The sequence below is a fragment of the Anabrus simplex genome, chromosome 4 (genome assembly GCF_040414725.1).
Source record: "Anabrus simplex isolate iqAnaSimp1 chromosome 4, ASM4041472v1, whole genome shotgun sequence".
NCBI lineage: Eukaryota > Metazoa > Arthropoda > Insecta > Orthoptera > Tettigoniidae > Anabrus > Anabrus simplex.
Window position 1 is genome coordinate 267427928 of NC_090268.1, and position 17871 is coordinate 267445798.

The window sequence follows — 17871 nt, forward strand, 5'->3', positions numbered from 1 at the left end:
GGGCTCTCTGATTACCATACATGTCGCCTGGGTGATTTATTCAGAGTTCATTTGTAATAGGTAATAATTCCAAGTACTAGTGTGCTTAAATCCTGTCTGGAAAACACCTTCTTCTCCTTCTTCAAATGCCATATCCAGTTCTCTAGACGTTGGTGATCACCGTGGAGAAATTACCCCTTGTTTTGACTAAATCTAAAGAGTTGTTCTGTATTATTGATGCCGGTCCAGACTTTGATGTTTCTTTCCTCATTTTAGTAATGTTAACTGCCGTTTCTAGGAAATTTACTCTAAACTATTTAACATTCTAACATTATAAGCTAGAACAATTCGAAAACCAAAGGAGAAAATACTATCAACCCGAGATTCGAACCAAGAATCCCCGAACGGTGCATCTTACATCTGCTGCATAGATGAACCGCATTCTTAACTGACCTCTGCACTGTAAACATTTACTTTTAATGGTCTCAATGAGCTGTGCGGCTGTTGTACGTGAAAACTTAGTAACCTAAATGAATCTTTATGCGAAAACATTTCTGTAGTTTCTTATTTATATTAAGATAAAGTACACTACTTCATATCTCGTGTCAACTTTTTTCCAGGTCCAGTTTAATCCAGTTGACTGCACATGGCTGCCGAGTACATGGGTATTGAAATTCGCCAAATAAAATCGGAGCTTGCTACGAAGCAGGTTATTAGATTATTAAGAAGAGAAGAGAGGGAAAGCACAGGAATATATCCATTGTCTTCGTGAGAGGGGAGTCGTCATAGAAGAGAGTAAAAACAGATACGGGATTCAGGACTGAAAGCGAAAGCAGCTCAACACACGAAGTTACGCGTCACCCATAATAACAGAAAATCGATTTGAGAGTCTAGCGTATTCTGAGTGGGGTAATATATTGGAACGTACAGGAGAGAGTTCTGAAACGCATAATAAACAAAAAAATCTTGGCGCGTAGAAGGCCTAAGGAGTTTAAGCTTAAAACGTGCGTTGTCGTGCTGGGTGACTCGATGGAAGGGAATACGAGTAGGAATAAGGAAATATTCAGCTGTGTATGGCCATCGAGGGATGGAGGTCAATCAACTTGCTCGTAAGATATCTAGCTCTTATTTTACTTACCTTTGAAGACACTTCTGGTGTCAGCTGTCCTCTCTTCATTATAATTCTTCCAGCTTGCGTACATGTAACTAAACTTCTCCCATTATCTTAGTATGATATGCTGAATTCTTTAATATTGATGATGATGATGATGATGATGATGATGATTATGATGTTTGTTGTTTAAATGGGATTAATAGCTAGGTCATCGGCCCCTTATAATACGAGGTGCAACAAAACGAAACGATAGTTAAACTTCAAAATCCATCCACTGACTAGAATATGAAACGAATAATGATGAAACCAAAACAATCAGTGGATCCAAATCGCAATACCTTAGTTATTGGGGTGATTTTTATTACCTAAAGGGGTTCAAAATCCAGGTCACCGGGCCCTCACAATGGTACTAATCACTGGTAAAGCTGAACCATGGTCTTCCTCCTATACTGGTACAAATAAGTGGTAACAAAGCCTTATGGTGTTCCTTTGATGATGGTACTAATCATAGGTGATGCAGACCCATGATATGTCACACGTAATGGCACCACCCACAGGTAACGCAGTCCCATGGTGTTCCTCACAGTGTGGGACTAATCACGGGCGTCGGCTGTATCCGTGGTGTTCCTCACATAGAAGTACTAAGCACAGGTCACGTATACTCATGGTGTTGCTCACATAGTGGTACCAATCATAGGCAATGCATGCCCACGGTATGTCACACATTATGGTACCACCCACAGGCAACACAGACCCATGGTGTTCCGCACATAAGGGTACTGCTCTTAGGCAAAGCAGACCGATGGTGTTGCTCACATAGTAGTACCAATCATAGGCAATGCATGCCCACGGTATGTCACACATTATGGTACCACCCACAGGCAACACCAATCATAGGCAATGCATGCCCACGGTGCATCACACATTATGGTACCACCCACAGGCAACACAGACCCACGGTGTTCCGCACATAAGGGTACTACTCTTAGGCAACGCAGACCCATGGTGTTCCTCACATAGTGGTACTAATCTCGGGCGATGCACAAACCCGTTGTGTTCCTTACACAGAGATACTAATCACGGGCAACGTAGATCCATGGTGTTCCTTATATAGTGTTGCTACTCGTAGATTACGCAGACCCATTCTGAACACAGTGAATCCGACACATTCGAGCGCAGCGCTCGGCATCTACTCTCGCTAGACGCTAGTCTATGCAACCGAGCACCGAGGTGGAATACACACGATGGTACTGATCAGGAGCAACGCCCAGATCCGCGGTGTGCCACACATAATTGTACTGATCCTGGGTAACGTAGCCTCATGGTGTTCATCACATGGTAGTACTGATCGCAAGTAACGTCAACCCACGGTGTTCCTCACCTAATGGTACTCAATCACAAGTAATCTCATAGTTCTAATTTCATCATACGTTGGTCCCTCCTTTTAGTCGTCTCTTACGATAGGCAGGGGATACCGTGGGTATATTTTCATCTGCGTCCCCCCACTCACAGGGGTACTTCTTTAATAATCGTGGTTCCTACCTCTAAGTCTTAATTTACCTGAAACAACTTAGAAACTATATATATTACTATTCATTACTATGACTATTTATCTCATATATATTACTATTTATACACATCTTAAATTATTAACAACATGAAATATTTATACAATCACTATCCTTTATCTCGTAGTTAAGATAGATTTCTGTCAATTCTCTGAATTAGAATTCTATTATGTCCATGCATTGGTGACTTTATATATGACAGTCTGCAGAATAATTATTTTGTAATTATTTCGATTCATCTCTATTCTGACTATAATTCAGTTCCAAGTATTCCTATTTGAATTTTTCAACACAATAAATTAAGATGTTTATTTCTATTTTCTTTTATTTTAATTTTATTTTTTCTCTGTAACACTCATTTTTTTGACAATAAACGTCATTCCGTTAGTTCATATTACTACGATTTCCCTTCTTTAACACAAGTAGTTTTTACTTTAACTTCCATGTTTACTATTAAATGACAGCTTGATATTTGACAACATGATTTCATTCATAATTTCACTTATTATATTAATAATACCTATATTGAAGTCAAAGACCACAGATTAACTCACATACATTAAAAAGATAAAAACGTAAAATTTATAAGTAGACAGTTGTCAGTTGGAAATCTGTATTTCCTTTCAAGCAGACTTTCTTGAGCGATCTACGGCGATTCTCACAGAAGAGCACGTGGTATCGATTGCATGACCTTCCACACAAGGAGCATATACATTGTTCACGAAATCGGTCGGTACAATAGACTTTGAAGCAAACCTTATTACGAGGTGCCTCAGCTCATAATTCGCTTCCTTCCAGTCATTTGCCAGCATTGCATCTGTACTGTGGAATTCAATCCATATGTCTTGCATTTTTCCTCTGGTGTTCGGAAACTATTTATTCGTAGGCTGGCATAGATGGCAGTCCGAACTGTTGACGAAGATCTTAAAAAAGCTGAGTTTCGTGGCACAACTCGTAGCTCAGTCTTGATGGGGTGAATTTGGAGACGCCTCATGTATGTGGCCTTAATTTTCTCGATGTCCTTCAAGTTCGATTTTGTGAGGCATTTCCAAATTTACTGCAACTCATGTAGCTACGGGTATGACCTTCGATTGAAATAATTTCATCCCTGTTCGAAGCGAAAGGTTTCTGATATGTGTGATATCATTTATTGCAATCAGAGCTGCGGCCGCTCTTTCTTTGACATACGCAGAAAATGTTCTTCCATGTGTTAGCAGAGTGATTCCCAAATATTTAAATCTACTCACATTACTTAGAGGTTGTTGGTATAAGTGTATAACGTCCTCTGCTGCTTGTCTTCTTCATTTCTTGAAGGTTATTTTCACCATCTTCAGCCTGTTGAGTAGGAAATCATTGCCATGGGCCCAGTCTACCTGATGATCAAGCGCTTAAAGAAGTGATCGATGTTGAAGTTAAGGCCGTATCGTCCGCGTACAGGTATAACTTTAGGTTCTCTGTCTTCGTTGCCTGTACCACTTCGTACATAGCAGTATTAAATAGAAGTAGGTTTAGCGGGTCCCATTGTAAGACGCCTGTCGTCTGTTCGATAACGTCGGAGACAGTGAGTGTATCGTCATCCTCAATAGAGTTTCTTGATCGTATATTTTTCACTGGACGTGTACAGCAGTTCTCCTCTGCAGCAAGTTGTTCAAGTTTCATTACGAGTTTCGTTCTGTTCATTGCGCTGAATACTTCGGCATAATTAACGAAGATAACTTGTAGCTTCCCTTTAGGAAGAAAGACAAGAGTTCTTGTTACAATCTCTCTTTTCCCTAGTCATTTTAGATTTTGTACGTATTTCACCTTTCCTAATTTCAATGACCACATAAATTGCATTAATTAATTGACTCTATAATTAATCCGTACTTACATATTTAATTTAATTATTGACTTTTCATTCTGTTTGTTGTTGTTGTTTGAGTCATCAGTCCATAGACTGGTTTGATGCAGCTCTCCACGCCACCCTATCCTGTGCTAACCTTTTCATTTCTACGTAACTATTGCATCCTACATCTGCTCTAATCTGCTTGTCATATTCATACCTTGGTCTACCCCTTCAAAAACCAACTGAAGAAGTCCTGGATGTCTTAAGATGTGTCCTATCATTCTATCTCTTCTTCTCGTCAAATTTAGCCAAATCGATCTCCTCTCACCAAATCGATTCAGTATCTCTTCATTCGTGATTCGATCTATGCATCTCACCTTCAGCATTCTTCTGTAACACCACATTTCAAAAGCTTCTATTCTCTTTCTTTCTGAGCTAGTTATCGTCCATGTTTCACTTCCATACAAACATAAATACTTCTGCTTTGAATGTCATTCATACTTGATCATAGTAAATCCAAAATTCCTTTCCATAAGAATTAATCATACTCAACTCTTCCTTCAAATGAAATATATGTTTATAATTGAATTTATTGGCGTTAGCTATGACTTTTCATTGTTTTGATTTCATTTCAGTGGTCGCCATACACTGCATGTTATCAGAATCAAAGCCAGCAAGACTAGAAAGAGAGCATGAATAGACAATTGAATCAGTGCTCCGCCGATGAATTTTCTTACAATACTACAGTTTATTTTTGTCAACATTCTTAGTGGTCAATTAGTTGAGTATGTTTTTTAGTTTATAGGGAGAGTTTATTCATATAGGTATGAAATATGGGCTATTTACGGAAGGCACATAGCATGTCTGGAAGAATATCACCAGCGCTGGCTGAGAAGGTTACTGAGAATGAAATGGCAAGATCGGCGTACTAACATTAGCGTTCTACAAACTTCACTAGTATTGAAGCCATAATCACCAAGCACCAACTCCGTTGGACAGGCAACATTGTTCGTGTGCCTGAATTCCGTCTGCCAAGAAGAATTCTGTATTCCTAGCTAAATAATGGTCAAAGACGACACGGAGGAGCACATAAGTGGTACAAAGATACACTAAATACCAACATGAAGAAATGTCATATTAAAACTGACAACTGGGAAGCTACTGTAATTGATCGGCCAGTATGGCGCCGTAATGTTTTGGAAGGAATACAGCGCTATGAGCAACAATATCGGAAAACAGAAACTAGCAAGCGCAATGCTATAGTTGGGCCCACAAGAGTTCAAGTCTGACATTTGAGCGGAGAAATCAGTAACTACGAAGTACGCTGCGTTGTCATAGTTCCTTCACTCTGCGGCATATCACCCTATCATACAGGCTGAATATTTAATCAACTATGTTGGCCTAATGCAATTCAATAACCTTTGACCCGTTCCTAAGCTCGTGCTATCCGTCATTTTAGTCAGAACACGCCATTGCCGATAAATATGAGATTTGATATTCACTAAACTGACAATAACCTCAACAAATGCACTTGTTAAATAGCGAAGAGAACTGTACATGTAGCCACTGACTAACTTACAAAATAATAAACTAACAACGAAAATAATTTTCAGGAAAAAAACACTTAAATGATTACATAAACCAGCAACAACTAACACAGTTAACACAGTACCACTCCGAATAGTATCACAAAAGCGACTGAGAGCAAGCCAACCCACGTGATGATAGCTTCCTTAAATGTGACATCTCTGTTATCGTTGCCATAGCAACAGACCATTTTCGAGCAGCGTTAAGTCAAATTTATCTCGCCGGTGGCGCTAAACGTCAGACTTCAACTCTCGTGGGCTCGTGTCAACAGTGCAGTAGGATCTGCGGCTCCAAGATTTGTCTCTACAGCCATCTAAGAACCCACAAAAACTGAGTTTTGAAGAAAGCAATCTTATTCGTCAGCGAGTGATAGCCCATCATCATCAAAGTGTATATATTAACATATAAAGTATATTGATGCGTATATAGTTGTATTTTGAGTTGGGTCGTTTAGTTTATATGGAGAGTAAATCTGTATATATATATATTGATGATGATGACGATGATGATGCTGATTGATGATGTTAAATGCCAAATAAATGACTCAATTATTCAACATAATATTACCTTTCCAGGAACTACAATATTACCCTTTATTAGACGCACTGTTTCCGGTGTTATTGTTGCTGCAGGAATACTGGCTAGGGATATCATGTAAGACTTAGTACGCGTGAATATTAAATGACAATCTATATGTTTTTCCTAGTATCTTTATTTGTAAAAATCAAGCTTATACCTTTACATGACAGTTGACATCGTTGATCACAGCCACGATATCTTCATTTTTACCTACAGTACGTGAATTTTCATTTCAGTAATTTCGCATGCATTGGCCAGAATTCGAAGCACAATCACCTTGGTTTGACATGCGTGACGATGCTTCTCTGCTACCATGTCCCTTATGTATTTTTAATTAATTCGACCTAAGATGCGGTAGTGTCTAGGCATTCTCTATACACATAAGAACAGAGGTATGTTTTTTAAGGATACCAGCATTCCCTATAATAATAAGACTACAACAACTGCGGAGTATAGCCTGGCTGAATGGCTCAGACGGTTGAGGCGCTGGCCTTATGGCCCCAACTTGGCAGATTCGATCTTGGCTTAGTCAGGTGATATTTGGACGTGCTCAAATAAGATAGCCTCGTGTCGGTAGATTTACTGGCACGTAAAATAACTCCTGCGGGACTAAATTCCGGCACTTCGGTGTCTCCGAAGAAAGTAGTTAGTGGGACGTAAATCCAATATCATTATTATTTTTACTACAGAGCATTGCATTTTCCTATGACTGACAGGAAGCAACTGTTTTTCATTAATTCGGCATAAGATGCGGCAGTGTCTAGGCACCTCCTATACACATAAGAACACCGGTATGTATTTTAAGGGTATCTGTAGTCCCCATGTTCCTATGATTGGCAAGAAACCCCTGTTCACAAATGCTTAAGACTATGCTCGTAATAATAATAATAATAATAATAATAATAATAATAATAATTATAATAATAATAATAATAATAATAATAATATGGAACAAGAGTATCAATGACTAACCGAATAAAGCACTGAGAAAGGGGTTGTGGTTGATTACAGTTGATTCGCCCGGCTCCATTGCTAAATGGTTAGCGTGCTGGCCTTTAGCCACAGGGGTCCCGGGTTCGATTCTCGGCAGAGCCGGGAATTTTAACCAACATTGGTTAATTTCCCTGGCAAGGGGACTGGGTGTATGTGTTGTTGTCATCATTTCATCCTCATCACGACGCGCAGGTCGCCTACGGGCACCAAAAGCCATACGCCGTTTCATTTTACAGTTGCCTCATTTTGTGGGCTATGAACATGTGCAATCATAAAGCGTCAATGATAAAATAACCCGTATGCAAACCAGAGTTATAGTTCTTAATTCAGCGGTGTGTAACTTATTGTTAGCATTTGGGGCTGGGGTATTATACATTGCATTGCATTGTAAGGGAGTATAGGCGGAATTATATGATAACATAATAGATTAGAAAAAAATCAGTAATAAAACTGTATGTAGCGTTTCACCCCGGTAGTGCAATTCGGGCTTGTCAGTTGGACTGGCACGCCTTTCCAAGATGCTGCATAACAGTGGCTGGTCGTCTAACAGCTTTTCCGTGTTAGCAAATAAGAATTGCTAATCTGCTAAGGAAGAAACAATTATCCATTATCAACAATTTGTCCTAATCAAGGTACATTACCAGCTACCTTAACATCCTATTTCGGTAATGTTTGTATTCACCTAATATTAGGTGTAATGTAACTGTAATCTTGTCAAAGTGTTACGATCTGTGCCCGTGTTGTTTTTTGATCCGCGATCGTGAAAGCCTCCATTGGCATAATAACCTTTAAAGTTATTGTAAGACAGGGAAAATAGAACTCCAGCTGTTCATGAATCAAGAATATCAAGAAGCGAGACTGCGTGGATGACTGTGTCACAGGTCGCAGTCCATCAACAGTAGAGAAAGTCACATGGTGTCGTATCTGACTTCAACACAGACCTCACAGGTGTGCACCACTGACCTCGTATTGACTTGGGAGGTCATTTCCTACTTGGATCCTTATTTTTTTGTTTTAACATATGGTTCCCATGGCGAAAAATGGAACACTGCTTTGATTGTCGGCGGCACTTTCTCGCTTGTCACAATCTGGTATGTTGTCTCACTGGTAGTTTTCCCCATTAACTTACAATAATACATTACTTATTCCTTAGCATTGATTATTAATGACTTGTTTTATATTGATAATGGAATTGGCACCTTTCAGTTTCAGCGTCAATGGTTTTCTCGGAATGTTGATTATGTAATTAGTTTGTTTCAGTATAATTGTTAGTGATTATTCCTCCATTACTACTACTACTACTACTACTACTACTACTACTACAACTACTTTTACGACGACGACTACTACTACTACTACTACTACTACTACTACTACTACTAATAATAATAATAATAATAATTGTACCGGGAGGTACACCTCAACATCGCACATTCAAAATTAGCGCCTAAATGAACTCCTCTATCAAACTAAGGTGGAAACTAATACAACTGGAACTTAGAACTTTAATCAGAATATGTCACCACCGAAATATTATGTAATTTTGTTATTGTGCAGTTTCCTAAACTGAGTGAATTTCTCCTAGTTTTGTTTTGATATTCATCAAGAAGTTTGGACACTTTTCTACAGATGACACCAGTAAAAAAAATTATGATCATACACCCTGGTGCAAAGTAAAAGAATTTATAATTTAAAGAAGTTTAGTATTTCTAGGTTTTTGTAACTGACTGATGTTCATTTATTTTTGGGTCTGCAATATTTCCTTTTTCTTTCCGCCAGTTTTGAATCTAGCTAATCACTAATTTCTGTAATTAATTTTCAACCTATCACAGGCTTCTTGTTCGATTCTGAGTGTTATTTTTGAATTCAACCAGTAAAATGGAGAGGGTGTGACTAGTTTAGTCTTGAATGATCTCGAGCCTTCCCTGAGGGTTTATAAACTGCGGCTTTTCACGTTTCTTGGCCAATTGATCGTCATCTTTCTGAGTGCGTGTGTTAAGCAAGAGGCGGGCGGCCTTTTTCGTCGGCAGCTAGAACATCTACAAGGTAATGGCCAGATAACTTTATTCTTTCTTGTTTCCTCCGCAGTTTAATCCGAGGGAAAGGTCCGAATCTTTAACCATGTAACCTACGTTTCTAAAATGTAACTTTCTTCCGGCTAATGTAAAAATTTCATAAAATCTGTAACTGTAAATAGAGAGTGATGTACCCTCTCGAGCTCCCCTTCATCTTGGTTTGAGGTGACTTCGTTTTGTAACGGTTTCCTTCTGTAATGTGGTAAAGTCATTTCTATACGAGTCACCTCAGTAGTTTGGGGATAGCACCTGTTTCAACGGCCTAGAGCCCTTTAAGAATTTAAGTGTTCATAATATGGAACGCAGTGTGCGCCTCCATTCATTTTGTGTTTGGGCCAGTTATCTAACCTATTCTTTTTCCATGAAGGCCCAGTAGGTTGGGTATTAAATACCCTGTAAAATAAGTTCAATTTGTAAATGGTTGTTTGGGAGGCAAGAGATTGATGTAAGGTTGCCTTGAGTAGGCAGTAAGGAACTGAGAGCCTGTTTGCTCTTTTTCAAAGTTTTTGTAAGATTAACGAGTGCCTCTGGAAGGCTAGAAATTGTATGTTTGGGAGCGAGTGCTCTGTAAATTAAGGGATTTCTGCCCTTGAATAAATTTGTGCTCTTTGTAAATTTGAGCTGGGAGCTCAGGAATTTGTAAAGCGAGAGGCTTGAAGCCCAGGATTTGTAAAATTCTCTAATCTAGTCTTGTTTCAAGATTGCCTTGTACCCGATTTGTTTTTTATGTTCACCAAGTGAAAATTGTTAAGTTGTTGTTTTTTGGAAAAATATAACCTTCAGTTCAAGTTTAAATTAATTTTGATATTGTAGATAGACCCATTCACCCCAGCCCCTTCTTTAACCTCCTTCTGCTCCACGGGTAACCCCATAATAATAATAATAATAATAATAATAATAATAATAATAATAATAATAATAATAATAATAATAATAATAATAATAATAATAATAATAATAATAATAACATCATTATTTATCCTCTCACATACTACTTCGGTATGTTTGTGTACACCTAGAAGATACAACTTTCTTAATATTCGCAGGAATCTGTGATCTTGTTGAAGTGTTACTAATCTGTGCTCATGTTTGTGCTACAGCAAGTGGATTACTCGTAATTCATAATTTTATAAATTGAATTTGTACTTAACGGGATCATTAATACGCATGTTGCTCTACGAAATGTTTTCTTGCTTTATTAACTATTAACTCTCAAGAGATCGATAGTCAAATTATTTTCCATCTTTATAAGTTATTATTTAACACTTAGGCTACAGGAATTCGATTTTTTTTAACGCAGACGCCCTTCAGAAAGTAATACGATTCTAAGGTAGGCCTATTTACGTATAAGACGTATAAGTTGATATCTTAAGATACGACTGATTGTTTATGAAACAATATTAGGTGAATAATGCGTATTGAAGAAAAAATTAATAATTAGTTAATATTTCAAGGTATGCACCTGGAATATATTGCGCACATTTCTAACAATGCAGTTCTAACAATGAAGTCAATTATTAAGAAACTGTAAAAAATACGTGAATTCACTCGTGTAATTTTTTTGTTTCATTGTAGAATATTACCTTCATGACTCTGTTTTAGACTGTTAATTCATTATTTCAATCAATCAAACAATGAATCATCATTGATCTAAGTTTAGAAATGTCGCCTAAGTGGCAGATTCCCTAACAATTGTTTACCTAGCTTATTCTTAAATGAATTCAACCTACTTGGACATTTATCGAACATTTATCTTCATAAATTATTCTACTCTTCTTCTTCTCCTTCTTATTCATATGTTTACCCCCCAGGGTCGGATTTTCTTTCAGACTCAGCGAGGGATCCCACCTCTACCGCCTCAAGGACAGTGCCCTGGAGCTTCAGACATTGGGTCGGGGGATACAACTGAAAGAATGACCAGTACCTCCACCAGGCGGCCTCACCTGCTACGCTGAACAGAGGCCTTGTGGAGGGATGGGAAGATTGGGTGGAACAGGCAAGGAAAAGAAAAAAGCGGCCGTGGCCTTAAGTGAGGTACCATCCCGGCATTTGCCTGGATGAGAAGTGGGAATTGAACCCACCTCTACTCAGTTGATCTCCTGTGGCTAAGTGGACCCCGTTCCAGCCCTCGTACCACTTTTCAAATTTCGTGGCAGAGACGGGAATCAAACCCGGACCGCCGGGTGTGGCAACTAACCACGCTAACCACTACACCACAGAGGCGGACAATTATTCCACTCCGTATTTTTTCCTATATTTGCCCAAATTTGTCCTTTTAAGTTCTAACTTTATCTTCATCTTTATTTACACTTACAAGGGCTGCTTGGCCGAGGCGATAAATGCGTGGGTTCGAATCCCCGTCAGGAAGTCGTAAAAATTTAAGAAATTAGATTTCCACTACTGCAGGTGACCATGGTTCTGAGGTTCACTCAGCCTATACAAAAATGAGTAACATTTTAATTCCTGGGGGCAAGGACGGTCGGGCGTAGAGCTAACCACTCTTCCCCATCGAGTATCGCACGGGCTGTACGGAACAGCATCAACGAAGTAAAATAATCATTCAGAAAACTAAATTCAATGTAACTACCAACTGTGGGATTGGAAACATTCAAGTGCCTGTGACTAATCACAAACTTACTGTGTACCTAACAGAGTGGTACTACTCACATGTAAAGGCGACCCATGGCTTTCCCCGCTTGTTGGGACTAATCACAAGTAGTTTCATGGTTCTAATTCAATCATCCCTTGATCGCCCCTTTTTATCGCCTCTTAAGACAGGCAGGGGATACCGTGGGGGTCTTCTTCGTCTGCGTCCCCCACTCACAGTGGGTAGAGAGAGAAAATAGAAGAAAAAGAAGGGATCCGTCACTTCGAAAAATGAAGTAACGAATGAAGAAAGGCAAGGGCCACGAAGGGCGTAAAAATGAAAGACTCCCTAGGCCTCGAATGCTCTAATACCGTTGGGGTCAGAAAAGAGCAAGAGTTGACCAATGAAGGTCGGACAGGGTAGATGAAAGTGAGGAGCCTGGCACAAATAAGTGTAAGCAATGCCATGACGCAGCTAAGGGCCCTGTGTTCGCCAACCCACGCTCCCCAGTTGAGAGCCCCTGGAGCCCCTTTCAGTCGCCTCTTACGACAGGCAAGGGATACCGTGGCTGTATTCTTCATCTGCGTCCCCTACCCACTGAAGTGTCACCGAAGCGGAAGATAGGACTTTATTTCTTTTACTCCTGAAGCTGTTGAGTGGCTAAAGGATCTTGATTGTTGTGGCATGCAGACGTCCAGAAGAGACCAATGACGGTCATTTGATTTTCTTGACAAGATCTATGGGAAAACACAGAAAAAAAATGAAACTATGACCATAAATAACGCAGGGTGGTCGGAAACATACCATATCGTAGCCTGTTTTTTCTTTCCAGTTTTGATGTATATACCCGTCCCTTTCCCCCTGCCCGCTATATCCCACAAATCCCAGTACTTTTTGTTGTCTGTTCCTTTTTCTTTTGGCCTGCGCTCCCACTTCCTATCCCCAATCGCCGCTCTGACTAAAGCTTTTACATTCGAGTCACCTTCCTGTTAGACATCAACATTTCTTTCTTCAGATTGTCTTGATTTATTATCACTGTCTATATAAGATGTCACTGCCCTCGTCGTAGAGTGTTTTACGTTGCTATTTCCACGACCTATTGCGAAACGATTTCTTCTTCTGGCTTGTTTCCTCTTAATGCTCGTGAACGAAATAAGCCGCCTACAGAACTAACCTGAAGTTGGAAGAGGCGAGGACGACAGCTTGTTGAAGGAGCACCATCTCTTGTTTGTGACATTCCTCTCTCGCCCAGTAATTCAAACACTTAGCTAAATCGGTCCGCGCGCATCTATTTAAACCTGTATTACGTTTGTGTTGAAGAGTTTCGACCTAGCCCGTTTCAATGTCCTTCAGGTTGAAGTGCTCTTGAATTCCGAAGTTGCCCGGAGCCTATTGACATCGCATGGCTCAATTTTCATGGCCCCCTCCCATTGCACAAACACTCGCCAGGTAACGAGACGTCAGCTGGCTTTGTTTGCTTCCAATGGAATCATTTATGGACGTGATTTGGCATACACAGCTGTGCCTTACCACAGCTAAGAGTTCCACAATACTGCGGCCCAATTCACAGTTGTGTCGTGAGAAAACCTGTTACTGGCAGAGCACCTGCTGAATCAGCTTCTCGCTGTACACTGGTAGCAGAGGCGTTGCTGTCACCTATCTCTCCATGTCATCAGAACCTTCAGCTAAAGTTACTTCTGTTCTACACAGTTTATGGGCTATCGACATTTTTGTCATCAACCTACGTAACTATTGTGTACGTACAACGTGATTAGAAACCGGTGTTACTCTTGTGTCAGAACTAATTTGTACTCCTTAGATTAGTGTTCAGATATTAAAAAAACAGCGTTAAAGCAACCTCTGCCCAAACCGAAGGCCTACTTATTATGAGGTGATGCGTGGTGAGCGTGGCGATTTATCTTGGTTTTCTAGACAGGGGTCACTATCCCACCGTCAGAAATCTCTTCAGTTGTTCTCACGTAGGCTGAGTTGAACTCGAACCAGACCTCAGATCAGTTAATAAAACCATGGCCTAGTCGGGAATCGAACTCGATGCCTTGTGATAATAGAGAGATGCGCTTCCTGTAGCCTGGAGGGCCGGCCCAAAATATGGAAGACTTCGAGAATACCATTCCGCGTACATCTTCTGATTTTCCTTCCCTCCCTCAATATCCAGCCAAGTGGAAAACTTAACAACATATAAACCAAACCCCACGGCACTTAACGCCATTGAAAGGGTTTTGCCTGCCCAGCGACCGCAGGCTGAGTGGACCTCGAACCAGCCCTCAGGTCGAGTGAAAACTCCCTGACCGGGCCGGGAATCGAACCCAGGGCCTCCGGACGAGAGGCAGGCACGCTACCCCTACACCACGGGGCCGGCAACAACATATGAACGTAGCCAACAAAAAGCACATTAGTATTAGTTGAATCTGAAGGTGTCGTACTCTCTATTATTATTATTATTATTATTATTATTATTATTATTATTATTATTATTATTATTATTATTTCTGGCTCAGTGGCTAAATGATTAGTGTTCTGGATTTTGATTCAAGGGGTTCAAATGCCGGCGGGGCCGAAATTTTAAACTTAATTGGTTAAATCCGATGGTTCGGGGGCTGAGTGTGTGTGCCGTCTTGAACATTAGAAATCATCCTAGGTACCGAGCTCGATAGCTGCAGTCACTTAAATGCGACCAATATCCAGTATGCGGGAGATAGGGCCTAGTGGGGTTGAACCCCACTGTCGGCAGCGCTGAAGGTGGTTTTCCACGGTTTTCAGGCCAATACTGGGGTTGTACCTTAATTAAGGCCACAGATGCATCCTTCCCACCGCTAGCCCTTTCCTGTCCCATCGTCGCCATAAGACCTATCTGTGTCGGTGCAGCGTAAAGCAGCTTGTAAAAAAAAAAATCATCCTAGGTAGGGCCCCCCGTCCTCATAGATGCGTAGGCTGCCTGTAAGCGTCAACGCTAAAGACCTGCACCAGACCTCTCTGGAGGTCATACATATTATTACAGTGTATTCTATGTCCTTAGGTGGATGGCAAGCGTACTAATCTTCGATTCAGACAGCCCCAGGTTCGATTTTCGGCCGGGCTGGAGATTTTAGCTGCGTATGCATAATTTCGGGTTTTTGCGTTCGTCTTAAAACACTTCACTTCATCTACATACATGACACTACCGACTGCCACAGAAACGCGCAATAGTAAATATATCCCTCCACTGAACGTTGGCGCCAGAAAGGGCATCAGGTCGTATAACTGGGACAAATCTAATATCCCATACAGACCTCAATAAGTACAGAAAACGGACTATATTGGTATCCATATTTACAACAATTTGGTTGTCTGCTGCAGTTGTGTTTAGCTATGGAATACTCAGGATTGCGAGGACGAATCCTGATACTACTATTTGACATTCAGGAGCGCAGTACTGAGAGAGACTCATAACCGTATCCGAAATATTTAAAGGGAAACAATCATTCACTCTAGTGTCTCTTGAAATTAATAATAACGGAATGAAGTTTCCAAATCTTCTTCTTCTTCTTCTTCTTCTTCGTCGTCTTCTTCGTCTTCTTCGTCTTCTTCTTCTTCTTATTATTATTATTATTACCAGCATTGTCATCCATCCATTGCCATTTATGTTTTCTCGCTGTTGTTGTTATTTGGATCATCGGTCCATAGACTCGTTTCATGCAGCTGTCCTAGCTAGCCTATTCTGTGGTATTCTTTTCATTTGTGCGTAACTAGTGCATCCAACGTCTACTCTAATCTGTTTGTCATATTCATGCCTTGGTCCACTCTTACCGTTCTAAGCACCTAGGCTTTCCTCGAAAAATAATTGAACAAGTTTCGGTGTCTTCTTATGACGTGTCCTTTTGTTCTCTTCTTCTGGTCAAATTTCGATAAATCGTTCTTCTCTCACCGATTCGATTCGGTCTACACATTTCACCTACAACAATCCTTTCGTAACCTATACTTCAAACGCTTCTATTCACTTTCTTTATGGACTAGTTGTGTCCATGTTTCACTTCCATAAAACGCCCCTCTCCCAACTAAAGTATTAAAAAACATCTAATTTCTATATTAAAGTTTGAAGTGAGTAATTTTGTTTATTATGAAATGCCTACCTTGATTTTTCTAGTCTGCACTTTATGTCCTCCTTACTGCTGTCATCATAAGTTAGTTTATTACCCAAGTAACAATCTTCATCGACTTCTAATCTAATATTTCTTGCATCACTTATCTGGAAGGAAAAGGTGTACAAAGACTGGTACACAATTAAAGAGAAAAGAAGACTTTGGAATGCGGTGTTACAGAATAATGCTGAAGGTGAGAAGACTAGATTGGGTTTACAAATGGAGAGATATTGTATGTAATTTTGCAAGGGTAGAATGACTGAAGATATTTGACTGGAGGTATGGAATGTAAGAATGGGAGCGCGAGGCCATGACGTAGATATGTGTCAGATTTGAGTAGATATAGGACTCCGTAATTACGTCCATTTGAAGAGTTTATTACAAGATAACGTGCCATGGATAGATGCATCAACCCAGTCTGTCTACAGATGACCCATTCAGTATTATTATTAATATGATTATGATTATGTCCGGCTCTATGGCTAAATGTTTAGCGTGCTGCTCTTTGGACACAGGAGCCTCGGGTTCGATTCCCGGCAGGGTCTGAAATTTTAACGATCATTGGTTAATTTCCCTGGCAAGAGGCTGGGTGTATGTGTTTTCATCACCATTCCAGCCTCACGACGACGCGCGGGTCGCCTACAGGTGTAAAATCAAAAGACCTGCACCTGGCGAGCCGAAGCCGTCCTGGGATTTCCCTGCACAAAAAGCCATACGCCATTTTAAAATTATTATTATTATTATTATTATTATTATTATTATTATTATTATTATTAATGTATTTATTTTATTCATTTAAGTCATCTGTGGACCACGTTTACATAATCCACCAGATCTTCTATCTCTCAAACTTATTCCCTTTTCTTTGCACTCTTTTCAGATGTTCTTAAGTCTTTTACTTCTATTTTGTCCGCTCTTCAATCGACATGTTGCGTCACTTGGCGAGTTTCTCCGGTGCGTCTCTCATTCCCAAAATTTTCTTCCTAAAGGCTGTTCTTTTCTGTGTATCTCCCTCCTGGATCCTTATTTCTTCCAAGTCCTTGTGAAGCTCCTTAAGCCATAAAGTTTGTGCCTTCATTTTTCTTGTAGAATGAAGTCTCCGGGGTGCCAGTCTCTTTGGATCAATCCTCTTAAAGTGCCCATAAAATGATTGTCCTGTTTTCATCATAGATTTTTCTTATTTTTTCTTAAAGTTCTCGATTCATTCTCCATCGGAACATGGGTTGTGAATCTAGTGACTTCTTTGGACCTAACATTTTACTAAGGAGTCTCCCTTGTCTTTTTGCAATATATGAGTCCGTTACTTTAGTCATGGTTTCCGCCGCATATAGAAACTGTGCTCTGACCACCGTACAATGCTTTAATTCTACTTGGATGGATATGAACTTGGATTTATAAGTTCCACAACACAGTATGGAAGTCATT